Here is a 15,704-nt window from a genome sequence, read left to right on the forward strand (position 1 = left end):
CAAGATGTCAAGCATTTTGAAAGTTTGAATTATGTACAAAATGTTTAAGTAAGGAAATCTTAAATCTATCATTTCATAACTTTTGAGCACCTACCTTTGCTGTCTGGTGTGGTTCCTTTTAATGTGGGTTTCTAACAAGAGATCTGCTCTACAGTCTGATCCTTCACACACTTATTAGGTAGAAACAGGACAGGCTTTTGCTACAGACTGGTAGCAGAAAATTCCTACATGTGTATTTTGTTAGTATAAACTTTCTAGAATCAGTTCTCTTTGTAGTTGTAGTGGAGAACGGAGAAGGTAAATCAGATGAGAAAAGGTAGTGCTCAATTCTGGCACCACTGCAAACAAGTCTCCTAGTTTTATTCCCAATTCCTCTACATTCTGTGGGGCAATATAAAAAGTACTGCTGGTCTTTCAACTTCTTTAAAGCTGTCTCGGTAGCATTGTCTCCTGACTTTTGCTGCTGTTGCTCTTGTCACTGTAATGTAAATATTCACTGTAGCTGCCAGAATGTCTCAGTCTGGTTTTCAAATCTGAGTCTGTTTTAATCACATCTGATTGAAAAAGGAGATATTCTATGACTAGAAAGTGTATTTAATGGATATCAGAAGTTTGAGAACTTTCTTTAGTATTAATTGTTGAGGAGTTCTAATGTCCCTGAAAAAGATTATTAAATTCTGAACTTTAGAAAAAAAAGAGCTTGCTGTAATCTCAAGCACTGCAACTGCTGTACATTAGCAATGGAGTTTTGCTGCTGACAGTGGGGCACTAGAAATACCTGTCAATAAAGCACGTAATCTTGGAAAACAAGACAAAACAGAACAAAACAAAACAAAAAAAGAGGGAAAAATTTAAAATACTTTGGGGGTGTAGTATATGCTAGTACTGATTTTTAAAAACAAAACAAAAAAAAGACTTGGCACTGCAGGACTTCTTCTTGTTTTTAAGGTATGGCATTATGCATGCTGGTGGCATAGGAAAGTACCTCAGTGACTGGATCCTTGAGGGGAACCTCCATTTGACCTGATAGAATTAGATCCCAATCACTATGGAAAGTGGACCACCACGGAATACACAGAAGCCAAAGCAAGAGAATCTTATGGTTTTAATAACATTGGTAAGAAGGTATTTTTTTAAAATGTACTTATATCCTGAAAATGGATTCCAACAAAGCCTGCCTCTAGATTTCTCTGTTTTTATATATGTGTATTATATGTATTCTATCCTGGTGATTGTCCTGGTTTCAGCTGGAATAAAATTAATTTTCTTCTTAGTAGCTGGTACAGTGCTGTGTTTTGGATTTAGGATGAGAATAATGTTGATAACACACTGATGTTTTAGTTGTTGCTAAGCAGTGTTTATACTAAGTCAAGGACTTTTCAGCTTTTCATATTGCCCTGCCAGCGGAGGCTGGGAGTGCACAAGAAACTGGGAGGGGACACAGCCAGGACAGCTGACCCAAACGAGCCAAAGGGGTATTCCATACCATATAACATCATACCCAGTATATAAACTGGGGGGAGTTGGCCAGGGGGCACCACGGCTCGGGGATTGGCTGGGCATCAGTCAGTGGGTGGTGAGCAATTGTATTGTGCATCACCTGTTTTGTATATTCTATTATTATTATTATTATTTTCCCTTCCTTTTCTGTCCTATTAAACTGTCTTTATCTCAACCCATGAGTTTTACTTTTTTTTCCTGATTCTCTCCCCTATCTCACTGCGGGGGCGGGGAGTGAGCGAGCGGCTGTGTGGTGCTTAATTGCCGGCTGGGGTTAAACCACGACAGTGATGTACAGTATTTAGTATGCCATGTTTTTTGGTTGGTTTTTTTTTCCCTCCCTAGGTGGTTACCCTAAAGAAGAAAGATTTGCTGGGAGACCAACAGAGAGAACCAGTGGGCTGTATGATTTGCTGAAGTCAAAATGTTCAATGGGCTTTCATGCAGGATGGGAGCAACCTCATTGGTTCTACAAACCTGGAGATGAGACTGAATACAAGTAAATGAAAGATTACCTTTTTATTTTGCCTGATAAATTGTCATGACAGCAAGGGCCAGCTGAGTTAAACTTAATGAGAAGCATACATTTATCATTCATTTCAGCTAAAAGGTTTCTATTAAGTAGATCTTCCATTATTGTTTTTTCCATATTTTAGAATCCGTTTCATTCTGATAATGCAGATATTCTAAAACACACATCGAGGTATCCTGTAACTCTTCTAGATATGGGGTATCAGGGAGCAGCCTAGCTCAAGGAAGAGATTAGAGAACAATTTGTTCATCATAAATCTGTATTTTTCTCCCTTTCTTCTTATTTGATCAGTAGCACAGGATAATGTTTTCATGAAAAAGCTCATTCCTCTCTGTATAATTCTCAGAAAAGGAGAAGCCCAATCCTCCTTTCTTTTTTTCTGTGTCTGCCTACCTAGTTACCTGCTTGCATCAGGGAGCATCCAGCAAATAAATGTTTTCCACAGGGATACTGGAGTCCCAATCTAAATGAGGCTCATAAAGGAATAGACACACTCTGCTGTTCAGAAATAAAGCCTTTGACACCTTAAACTCAAATAAATGATTCAGCAACAAAGTATGCTGTAAATTTACATGACAGACTACTTCTTCTAACATTTGAACAGTTCACAGTTTATTATACAAAATGGTTGATAAAATATCAACCCATATCTTTCTCTGTTGTTAAAGGATTTTAATAATGTTAGACCAAGGAAAATATTGGGTAAGCTACCTACAGTTAGGAAAGTCTCTCTCTCGAATGATTATTAAACTGAAGAAATTGAAGACTACATTTTGCTGAAAAGAGCACAAGATGGTCAAATTGTGTTTTATGTGTGTAAATGCTCTATTTCAGACCCAGTTTTCAGCACACAAATTGGTTTGACCCTGTGGGTCGTGAGTATAAACAGGTTATGGAAAAAGTCAGTGTGATTGACCTGTCACTATTTGGCAAGTTTAAAGTAAAAGGCACAGATTCTGTTAAGCTGCTGGATGATCTGTTTGCAAATGTTGTTCCAAAGGCAAATGGGACAGTGATAATTGTTTTAATGTAGGATTTAGACAAACAAGATCTGTTTCAGAAACAGAAAATAAGGCATAATATTATCATCATATCTTTCAGATACCAAACACTCAGATCTTTTGGAGAAATTCCTGTGTCAGGAGATATAATTTCACTCAGTTAAGAGCATGAACAGTGGAGTTTATACTAGAGTAGCCCCAAGTAGAAGTACCTTTTGGCACAAATCATTGAATCTTAGAATGGTTGAGGTTGGAAGGGACCTCTGGAGGTCCTGTTGTCCAACCCCCTGCTCAAGCAGGTCACCTAGAGCTTGTTGCCCAGAACTATGTCCAGGTGGCTTTTGAATATCTCCAGGGATGGAGAGTCCACAGCCTCTTTGGGCAACCTGTTCCAGTGCTCAGTCACCCTCACAGTAAAAAAAAAAGCTTTTCCTGATGTTCAGACAGAACCTCTTGTTTTTCAAATCTTTGTCTAAAGAAGGCCAAGTGAATCTCACCTGGAATTCTTTTATAGTATTACTAGAATAGCTTGGTAGCTGCCTGCCTAAAACTGCACTGTGCTGTAGCAGCTTCAGGCAGCTTCAGGCAGCAGAGGAGAGCAGTGGAATGGCCTGACCATAGCTGGATGTTGTATTCTTCCTGGATGCCCAAAGGGGAACGGTTTTGTGTTTTGGGGTTTTTTGTTTGGTTTTTTGTGTTTGTTTTTTTTAAAATATGACCCATGCTTATTTTTCATCCCCCTCATACTGACTCTATTTTACAGCTGGCTGCCTGGAGCAGGCAGGGTTGCAAATATTCAGCCTTCAACTCACACCTGTCCTTTCTCCACAAGCATGGCTGCTCACAGATCCTCAGAATATGATCCTGTTCTCAAAAATGGCACACTGTGACAAACTACCCCAGGCTTCTTATTCTTGGTCCTCAGTTCATGGTAGTGCTCCATGAGTCCCTTTATCGTCCTGCTTCATCAACCACTCTCATCTAGTGTCTTTAACTTCAGAGATACACCTCCAGCAAGCAGATTGTTCCTTTCTGAAGTGCTACAGCCATGGGGTTTGCTCATTTCAGCACTGAATTTCACTAAGTTTTTGCTGTAGGTGATGGTTTTAGCTGCTTCAGACACCAGAGAGAGGAAGCATAGGAAAACAGTAAGTACACTGAGACTATAGTCACAAAGGTAGATAACTTCTTCTCAGAGGTCAGAGCCAACTGAATGGGAAGACTGTATGCAAGAATAGTGTCCTATAGGTTTAGGAGAAAGAACCACCTGAATTGCCATGTAGTCATATTTTTTACTGTATTAATTTTGTGATAGCAATATAGATTGTCTTCTCTCTAGCTTGGGGTAGAGGTGGGGTAACTGTGTCATCAGCTGGCATGGATAACACTTGCTGAATATATTTATGTGGTGGTGGAAAAGCAAGATTAAACAGGAAACTATGAGAACAAAGTGAGTGCTTTCTATGGAGTTTAATCAGTGTTGCTAAGGGGAAAAAGAAAGATAGACAGCAAAATAGAACAAACAGTTTATGAGTCCACTTAAAAATCCAGCATTCACAACAGTTGATTATTTAAATTGCCTGATTTTTGGTGTGACTAGCATCAGATCCTGAAGATTCAACTATGTGCCTGTAATATGCCAGTAACTACATTAATGTAATATGACCTTGCAAAAGAATGTTAATATCTGCAATATTTTTCCTTTTTCCATTCATTGTCTGGAATCTGGGCACTGAGTGGGTGATTGACAAGGTTCTTATGAAAGCAGAATGAAATAAGAGAGATTAAATTCTGCCTCTGGAACCAGACCAGCACAACAGCTATGGCACATTCATATTTCTGTTTGTATGGATGATATCTGTTATGGCCACAGCTAAGTAACTGTTATTTGAAATTTTGCCTCTAGAGACCACATTTCTACACAGAACCTGTGTAGATTCAAATGTACAGAGATGTAGATTCATAGTCAGCAACTACATAAAATATAAAAGCATGCATAAATCAGGGCCACAAAAGCATAAGCCAGCTCAGTATTTCTTTCCTTTAAAGTAAGGGGCAAAGTATATGATATCCTTTGGGGATTTGAAAGCCTTATTCACATGATTGAAAAAGAATATTTATGTCAATAACACATGTAGAATTTTTTATTCTGATGATCAGAAAACAAACTAAAATTGATTGAATTTGCATAGAAAATGCATTCTTAAATCAAATGAACACCTTGTCTAATACACAACTGAAAATATTTATAAAGGTCTCAATTTATCTCATTTCAAAAATTTCTTTTTCTGTGAGGAAAAATGTGAAATTTCGACTGTAAAGCTTAAGTTTGGCCAACTGTGTATCTGTCCTCTCCTATTATGGCATAGCAGAACAAACAAAAAAGTTGTTCTTTCAAGTAAAGACATATTTTCATATATTTCATAATGTTTAAGAATTCAAAGGTTATATTTTGCATCCTTAATTGCAAATTTTACTCTGTAGGTGGGTTCCACAAATATAAGCCATATGTTAACACCAAGAGGAAAAGTTTATGCTGAGCTAACAGTCTCTCAACTGTATCCAGGAGAATTTATGCTTATAACTAGCTCGGGGTCAGAACTCCATGATCTGAGGTTAGTTTATTTTTGATACAGTAAGTACATAGTGCTATACAGTCACATTAATATAGAAACCTTTTTACTAAGTGCCAAATTCTTAATTATTACTCAACAAACCTCAACATTTTAATACGAAGCGAAGGACAATTTGCATATCGCATCACCCTGTTAAATATGTAAGAGTATAGACTATAAACGCTATATGCTGCTGTCTGTAGGTGTGCGTGTTGGTAGAGCCCAGGCTCCCCGCGCACCCAGCGCTGTTTGCTTGCCTTTATTCGCTAATAATCCAAGTTCCTGTTAACGCATTATTTCGGGACTCGGTCATTTATCACAGCATAGAATTCAGAATGCAAAGTTGATGAGCAGCAATTCAAGTTTGTCTTAGCTTCACTATTCAGTATGAGTGTCTGTGATTTAATTGCTGCATGCTAATCTAAACTTGGTTTTGGACGGACTTACTATTTCTTCAAGGATTTTTCTGTTGTGCTTATTGGAGCATTTCACAAATAACTAAGAATTTATTTTCACATCTTCCCTAGACAGAAGGATATTTTGGCACTTTTTTTTAGACATGACAAACTAATTCACAGAGGTATTAAAATCAAAAGTTCTTTGGTATTAATAATTATTTGTCATTAACCATTGGAGTGTCAAATCTGAGATGCCTGTAATTTAGCATTACATAGTACTGTTTGGTCACATGTGGACTGAGTGGTGACATACACATATTGCAGCACAACAAAGATCCTTGTCTCCCAGTTGTCCAGTTCAGGTACCTCACGGGAGCACATTTCACACATAGCCTTTTCCCCATGGATGTCAAGATGTCAAGCATTTTGAAAGTTTGAATTATGTACAAAATGTTTAAGTAAGGAAATCTTAAATCTATCATTTCATAACTTTTGAGCACCTACCTTTGCTGTCTGGTGTGGTTCCTTTTAATGTGGGTTTCTAACAAGAGATCTGCTCTACAGTCTGATCCTTCACACACTTATTAGGTAGAAACAGGACAGGCTTTTGCTACAGACTGGTAGCAGAAAATTCCTACATGTGTATTTTGTTAGTATAAACTTTCTAGAATCAGTTCTCTTTGTAGTTGTAGTGGAGAACGGAGAAGGTAAATCAGATGAGAAAAGGTAGTGCTCAATTCTGGCACCACTGCAAACAAGTCTCCTAGTTTTATTCCCAATTCCTCTACATTCTGTGGGGCAATATAAAAAGTACTGCTGGTCTTTCAACTTCTTTAAAGCTGTCTCGGTAGCATTGTCTCCTGACTTTTGCTGCTGTTGCTCTTGTCACTGTAATGTAAATATTCACTGTAGCTGCCAGAATGTCTCAGTCTGGTTTTCAAATCTGAGTCTGTTTTAATCACATCTGATTGAAAAAGGAGATATTCTATGACTAGAAAGTGTATTTAATGGATATCAGAAGTTTGAGAACTTTCTTTAGTATTAATTGTTGAGGAGTTCTAATGTCCCTGAAAAAGATTATTAAATTCTGAACTTTAGAAAAAAAGAGCTTGCTGTAATCTCAAGCACTGCAACTGCTGTACATTAGCAATGGAGTTTTGCTGCTGACAGTGGGGCACTAGAAATACCTGTCAATAAAGCACGTAATCTTGGAAAACAAGACAAAACAGAACAAAACAAAACAAAAAAAGAGGGAAAAATTTAAAATACTTTGGGGGTGTAGTATATGCTAGTACTGATTTTTAAAAACAAAACAAAAAAAAGACTTGGCACTGCAGGACTTCTTCTTGTTTTTAAGGTATGGCATTATGCATGCTGGTGGCATAGGAAAGTACCTCAGTGACTGGATCCTTGAGGGGGAACCTCCATTTGACCTGATAGAATTAGATCCCAATCACTATGGAAAGTGGACCACCACGGAATACACAGAAGCCAAAGCAAGAGAATCTTATGGTTTTAATAACATTGGTAAGAAGGTATTTTTTTAAAATGTACTTATATCCTGAAAATGGATTCCAACAAAGCCTGCCTCTAGATTTCTCTGTTTTTATATATGTGTATTATATGTATTCTATCCTGGTGATTGTCCTGGTTTCAGCTGGAATAAAATTAATTTTCTTCTTAGTAGCTGGTACAGTGCTGTGTTTTGGATTTAGGATGAGAATAATGTTGATAACACACTGATGTTTTAGTTGTTGCTAAGCAGTGTTTATACTAAGTCAAGGACTTTTCAGCTTTTCATATTGCCCTGCCAGCGGAGGCTGGGAGTGCACAAGAAACTGGGAGGGGACACAGCCAGGACAGCTGACCCAAACGAGCCAAAGGGGTATTCCATACCATATAACATCATACCCAGTATATAAACTGGGGGAGTTGGCCAGGGGGCACCACGGCTCGGGGATTGGCTGGGCATCAGTCAGTGGGTGGTGAGCAATTGTATTGTGCATCACCTGTTTTGTATATTCTATTATTATTATTATTATTTTCCCTTCCTTTTCTGTCCTATTAAACTGTCTTTATCTCAACCCATGAGTTTTACTTTTTTTTCCTGATTCTCTCCCCTATCTCACTGCGGGGGCGGGGAGTGAGCGAGCGGCTGTGTGGTGCTTAATTGCCGGCTGGGGTTAAACCACGACAGTGATGTACAGTATTTAGTATGCCATGTTTTTTGGTTGGTTTTTTTTTCCCTCCCTAGGTGGTTACCCTAAAGAAGAAAGATTTGCTGGGAGACCAACAGAGAGAACCAGTGGGCTGTATGATTTGCTGAAGTCAAAATGTTCAATGGGCTTTCATGCAGGATGGGAGCAACCTCATTGGTTCTACAAACCTGGAGATGAGACTGAATACAAGTAAATGAAAGATTACCTTTTTATTTTGCCTGATAAATTGTCATGACAGCAAGGGCCAGCTGAGTTAAACTTAATGAGAAGCATACATTTATCATTCATTTCAGCTAAAAGGTTTCTATTAAGTAGATCTTCCATTATTGTTTTTTCCATATTTTAGAATCCGTTTCATTCTGATAATGCAGATATTCTAAAACACACATCGAGGTATCCTGTAACTCTTCTAGATATGGGGTATCAGGGAGCAGCCTAGCTCAAGGAAGAGATTAGAGAACAATTTGTTCATCATAAATCTGTATTTTTCTCCCTTTCTTCTTATTTGATCAGTAGCACAGGATAATGTTTTCATGAAAAAGCTCATTCCTCTCTGTATAATTCTCAGAAAAGGAGAAGCCCAATCCTCCTTTCTTTTTTTCTGTGTCTGCCTACCTAGTTACCTGCTTGCATCAGGGAGCATCCAGCAAATAAATGTTTTCCACAGGGATACTGGAGTCCCAATCTAAATGAGGCTCATAAAGGAATAGACACACTCTGCTGTTCAGAAATAAAGCCTTTGACACCTTAAACTCAAATAAATGATTCAGCAACAAAGTATGCTGTAAATTTACATGACAGACTACTTCTTCTAACATTTGAACAGTTCACAGTTTATTATACAAAATGGTTGATAAAATATCAACCCATATCTTTCTCTGTTGTTAAAGGATTTTAATAATGTTAGACCAAGGAAAATATTGGGTAAGCTACCTACAGTTAGGAAAGTCTCTCTCTCGAATGATTATTAAACTGAAGAAATTGAAGACTACATTTTGCTGAAAAGAGCACAAGATGGTCAAATTGTGTTTTATGTGTGTAAATGCTCTATTTCAGACCCAGTTTTCAGCACACAAATTGGTTTGACCCTGTGGGTCGTGAGTATAAACAGGTTATGGAAAAAGTCAGTGTGATTGACCTGTCACTATTTGGCAAGTTTAAAGTAAAAGGCACAGATTCTGTTAAGCTGCTGGATGATCTGTTTGCAAATGTTGTTCCAAAGGCAAATGGGACAGTGATAATTGTTTTAATGTAGGATTTAGACAAACAAGATCTGTTTCAGAAACAGAAAATAAGGCATAATATTATCATCATATCTTTCAGATACCAAACACTCAGATCTTTTGGAGAAATTCCTGTGTCAGGAGATATAATTTCACTCAGTTAAGAGCATGAACAGTGGAGTTTATACTAGAGTAGCCCCAAGTAGAAGTACCTTTTGGCACAAATCATTGAATCTTAGAATGGTTGAGGTTGGAAGGGACCTCTGGAGGTCCTGTTGTCCAACCCCCTGCTCAAGCAGGTCACCTAGAGCTTGTTGCCCAGAACTATGTCCAGGTGGCTTTTGAATATCTCCAGGGATGGAGAGTCCACAGCCTCTTTGGGCAACCTGTTCCAGTGCTCAGTCACCCTCACAGTAAAAAAAAAGCTTTTCCTGATGTTCAGACAGAACCTCTTGTTTTTCAAATCTTTGTCTAAAGAAGGCCAAGTGAATCTCACCTGGAATTCTTTTATAGTATTACTAGAATAGCTTGGTAGCTGCCTGCCTAAAACTGCACTGTGCTGTAGCAGCTTCAGGCAGCTTCAGGCAGCAGAGGAGAGCAGTGGAATGGCCTGACCATAGCTGGATGTTGTATTCTTCCTGGATGCCCAAAGGGGAACGGTTTTGTGTTTTGGGGTTTTTTGTTTGGTTTTTTGTTTGTTTTTTTTAAAATATGACCCATGCTTATTTTTCATCCCCCTCATACTGACTCTATTTTACAGCTGGCTGCCTGGAGCAGGCAGGGTTGCAAATATTCAGCCTTCAACTCACACCTGTCCTTTCTCCACAAGCATGGCTGCTCACAGATCCTCAGAATATGATCCTGTTCTCAAAAATGGCACACTGTGACAAACTACCCCAGGCTTCTTATTCTTGGTCCTCAGTTCATGGTAGTGCTCCATGAGTCCCTTTATCGTCCTGCTTCATCAACCACTCTCATCTAGTGTCTTTAACTTCAGAGATACACCTCCAGCAAGCAGATTGTTCCTTTCTGAAGTGCTACAGCCATGGGGTTTGCTCATTTCAGCACTGAATTTCACTAAGTTTTTGCTGTAGGTGATGGTTTTAGCTGCTTCAGACACCAGAGAGAGGAAGCATAGGAAAACAGTAAGTACACTGAGACTATAGTCACAAAGGTAGATAACTTCTTCTCAGAGGTCAGAGCCAACTGAATGGGAAGACTGTATGCAAGAATAGTGTCCTATAGGTTTAGGAGAAAGAACCACCTGAATTGCCATGTAGTCATATTTTTTTACTGTATTAATTTTGTGATAGCAATATAGATTGTCTTCTCTCTAGCTTGGGGTAGAGGTGGGGTAACTGTGTCATCAGCTGGCATGGATAACACTTGCTGAATATATTTATGTGGTGGTGGAAAAGCAAGATTAAACAGGAAACTATGAGAACAAAGTGAGTGCTTTCTATGGAGTTTAATCAGTGTTGCTAAGGGGAAAAAGAAAGATAGACAGCAAAATAGAACAAACAGTTTATGAGTCCACTTAAAAATCCAGCATTCACAACAGTTGATTATTTAAATTGCCTGATTTTTGGTGTGACTAGCATCAGATCCTGAAGATTCAACTATGTGCCTGTAATATGCCAGTAACTACATTAATGTAATATGACCTTGCAAAAGAATGTTAATATCTGCAATATTTTTCCTTTTTCCATTCATTGTCTGGAATCTGGGCACTGAGTGGGTGATTGACAAGGTTCTTATGAAAGCAGAATGAAATAAGAGAGATTAAATTCTGCCTCTGGAACCAGACCAGCACAACAGCTATGGCACATTCATATTTCTGTTTGTATGGATGATATCTGTTATGGCCACAGCTAAGTAACTGTTATTTGAAATTTTGCCTCTAGAGACCACATTTCTACACAGAACCTGTGTAGATTCAAATGTACAGAGATGTAGATTCATAGTCAGCAACTACATAAAATATAAAAGCATGCATAAATCAGGGCCACAAAAGCATAAGCCAGCTCAGTATTTCTTTCCTTTAAAGTAAGGGGCAAAGTATATGATATCCTTTGGGGATTTGAAAGCCTTATTCACATGATTGAAAAAGAATATTTATGTCAATAACACATGTAGAATTTTTTATTCTGATGATCAGAAAACAAACTAAAATTGATTGAATTTGCATAGAAAATGCATTCTTAAATCAAATGAACACCTTGTCTAATACACAACTGAAAATATTTATAAAGGTCTCAATTTATCTCATTTCAAAAATTTCTTTTTCTGTGAGGAAAAATGTGAAATTTCGACTGTAAAGCTTAAGTTTGGCCAACTGTGTATCTGTCCTCTCCTATTATGGCATAGCAGAACAAACAAAAAAGTTGTTCTTTCAAGTAAAGACATATTTTCATATATTTCATAATGTTTAAGAATTCAAAGGTTATATTTTGCATCCTTAATTGCAAATTTTACTCTGTAGGTGGGTTCCACAAATATAAGCCATATGTTAACACCAAGAGGAAAAGTTTATGCTGAGCTAACAGTCTCTCAACTGTATCCAGGAGAATTTATGCTTATAACTAGCTCGGGGTCAGAACTCCATGATCTGAGGTTAGTTTATTTTTGATACAGTAAGTACATAGTGCTATACAGTCACATTAATATAGAAACCTTTTTACTAAGTGCCAAATTCTTAATTATTACTCAACAAACCTCAACATTTTAATACGAAGCGAAGGACAATTTGCATATCGCATCACCCTGTTAAATATGTAAGAGTATAGACTATAAACGCTATATGCTGCTGTCTGTAGGTGTGCGTGTTGGTAGAGCCCAGGCTCCCCGCGCACCCAGCGCTGTTTGCTTGCCTTTATTCGCTAATAATCCAAGTTCCTGTTAACGCATTATTTCGGGACTCGGTCATTTATCACAGCATAGAATTCAGAATGCAAAGTTGATGAGCAGCAATTCAAGTTTGTCTTAGCTTCACTATTCAGTATGAGTGTCTGTGATTTAATTGCTGCATGCTAATCTAAACTTGGTTTTGGACGGACTTACTATTTCTTCAAGGATTTTTCTGTTGTGCTTATTGGAGCATTTCACAAATAACTAAGAATTTATTTTCACATCTTCCCTAGACAGAAGGATATTTTGGCACTTTTTTTTAGACATGACAAACTAATTCACAGAGGTATTAAAATCAAAAGTTCTTTGGTATTAATAATTATTTGTCATTAACCATTGGAGTGTCAAATCTGAGATGCCTGTAATTTAGCATTACATAGTACTGTTTGGTCACATGTGGACTGAGTGGTGACATACACATATTGCAGCACAACAAAGATCCTTGTCTCCCAGTTGTCCAGTTCAGGTACCTCACGGGAGCACATTTCACACATAGCCTTTTCCCCATGGATGTCAAGATGTCAAGCATTTTGAAAGTTTGAATTATGTACAAAATGTTTAAGTAAGGAAATCTTAAATCTATCATTTCATAACTTTTGAGCACCTACCTTTGCTGTCTGGTGTGGTTCCTTTTAATGTGGGTTTCTAACAAGAGATCTGCTCTACAGTCTGATCCTTCACACACTTATTAGGTAGAAACAGGACAGGCTTTTGCTACAGACTGGTAGCAGAAAATTCCTACATGTGTATTTTGTTAGTATAAACTTTCTAGAATCAGTTCTCTTTGTAGTTGTAGTGGAGAACGGAGAAGGTAAATCAGATGAGAAAAGGTAGTGCTCAATTCTGGCACCACTGCAAACAAGTCTCCTAGTTTTATTCCCAATTCCTCTACATTCTGTGGGGCAATATAAAAAGTACTGCTGGTCTTTCAACTTCTTTAAAGCTGTCTCGGTAGCATTGTCTCCTGACTTTTGCTGCTGTTGCTCTTGTCACTGTAATGTAAATATTCACTGTAGCTGCCAGAATGTCTCAGTCTGGTTTTCAAATCTGAGTCTGTTTTAATCACATCTGATTGAAAAAGGAGATATTCTATGACTAGAAAGTGTATTTAATGGATATCAGAAGTTTGAGAACTTTCTTTAGTATTAATTGTTGAGGAGTTCTAATGTCCCTGAAAAAGATTATTAAATTCTGAACTTTAGAAAAAAAAGAGCTTGCTGTAATCTCAAGCACTGCAACTGCTGTACATTAGCAATGGAGTTTTGCTGCTGACAGTGGGGCACTAGAAATACCTGTCAATAAAGCACGTAATCTTGGAAAACAAGACAAAACAGAACAAAACAAAACAAAAAAAGAGGGAAAAATTTAAAATACTTTGGGGGTGTAGTATATGCTAGTACTGATTTTTAAAAACAAAACAAAAAAAAGACTTGGCACTGCAGGACTTCTTCTTGTTTTTAAGGTATGGCATTATGCATGCTGGTGGCATAGGAAAGTACCTCAGTGACTGGATCCTTGAGGGGGAACCTCCATTTGACCTGATAGAATTAGATCCCAATCACTATGGAAAGTGGACCACCACGGAATACACAGAAGCCAAAGCAAGAGAATCTTATGGTTTTAATAACATTGGTAAGAAGGTATTTTTTTTAAAATGTACTTATATCCTGAAAATGGATTCCAACAAAGCCTGCCTCTAGATTTCTCTGTTTTTTATATATGTGTATTATATGTATTCTATCCTGGTGATTGTCCTGGTTTCAGCTGGAATAAAATTAATTTTCTTCTTAGTAGCTGGTACAGTGCTGTGTTTTGGATTTAGGATGAGAATAATGTTGATAACACACTGATGTTTTAGTTGTTGCTAAGCAGTGTTTATACTAAGTCAAGGACTTTTCAGCTTTTCATATTGCCCTGCCAGCGGAGGCTGGGAGTGCACAAGAAACTGGGAGGGGACACAGCCAGGACAGCTGACCCAAACGAGCCAAAGGGGTATTCCATACCATATAACATCATACCCAGTATATAAACTGGGGGGAGTTGGCCAGGGGGCACCACGGCTCGGGGATTGGCTGGGCATCAGTCAGTGGGTGGTGAGCAATTGTATTGTGCATCACCTGTTTTGTATATTCTATTATTATTATTATTATTTTCCCTTCCTTTTCTGTCCTATTAAACTGTCTTTATCTCAACCCATGAGTTTTACTTTTTTTTCCTGATTCTCTCCCCTATCTCACTGCGGGGGCGGGGAGTGAGCGAGCGGCTGTGTGGTGCTTAATTGCCGGCTGGGGTTAAACCACGACAGTGATGTACAGTATTTAGTATGCCATGTTTTTTGGTTGGTTTTTTTTTCCCTCCCTAGGTGGTTACCCTAAAGAAGAAAGATTTGCTGGGAGACCAACAGAGAGAACCAGTGGGCTGTATGATTTGCTGAAGTCAAAATGTTCAATGGGCTTTCATGCAGGATGGGAGCAACCTCATTGGTTCTACAAACCTGGAGATGAGACTGAATACAAGTAAATGAAAGATTACCTTTTTATTTTGCCTGATAAATTGTCATGACAGCAAGGGCCAGCTGAGTTAAACTTAATGAGAAGCATACATTTATCATTCATTTCAGCTAAAAGGTTTCTATTAAGTAGATCTTCCATTATTGTTTTTTCCATATTTTAGAATCCGTTTCATTCTGATAATGCAGATATTCTAAAACACACATCGAGGTATCCTGTAACTCTTCTAGATATGGGGTATCAGGGAGCAGCCTAGCTCAAGGAAGAGATTAGAGAACAATTTGTTCATCATAAATCTGTATTTTTCTCCCTTTCTTCTTATTTGATCAGTAGCACAGGATAATGTTTTCATGAAAAAGCTCATTCCTCTCTGTATAATTCTCAGAAAAGGAGAAGCCCAATCCTCCTTTCTTTTTTTCTGTGTCTGCCTACCTAGTTACCTGCTTGCATCAGGGAGCATCCAGCAAATAAATGTTTTCCACAGGGATACTGGAGTCCCAATCTAAATGAGGCTCATAAAGGAATAGACACACTCTGCTGTTCAGAAATAAAGCCTTTGACACCTTAAACTCAAATAAATGATTCAGCAACAAAGTATGCTGTAAATTTACATGACAGACTACTTCTTCTAACATTTGAACAGTTCACAGTTTATTATACAAAATGGTTGATAAAATATCAACCCATATCTTTCTCTGTTGTTAAAGGATTTTAATAATGTTAGACCAAGGAAAATATTGGGTAAGCTACCTACAGTTAGGAAAGTCTCTCTCTCGAATGATTATTAAACTGAAGAAAT

The 15,704-nt window shown here is 37.9% G+C and overlaps 1 pseudogene; it reads left to right on the top strand.

The window, feature by feature from the left end:
- Positions 1 to 14,829, top strand: part of LOC127028686 (dimethylglycine dehydrogenase, mitochondrial-like) — a 61,829-nt pseudogene extending 47,000 nt beyond the window's left edge.
- The last annotated feature ends 875 nt before the right edge of the window (positions 14,830 to 15,704 follow it).

Source organism: Gymnogyps californianus, unplaced genomic scaffold (assembly GCF_018139145.2).
Source record: "Gymnogyps californianus isolate 813 unplaced genomic scaffold, ASM1813914v2 HiC_scaffold_39, whole genome shotgun sequence".
NCBI lineage: Eukaryota > Metazoa > Chordata > Aves > Accipitriformes > Cathartidae > Gymnogyps > Gymnogyps californianus.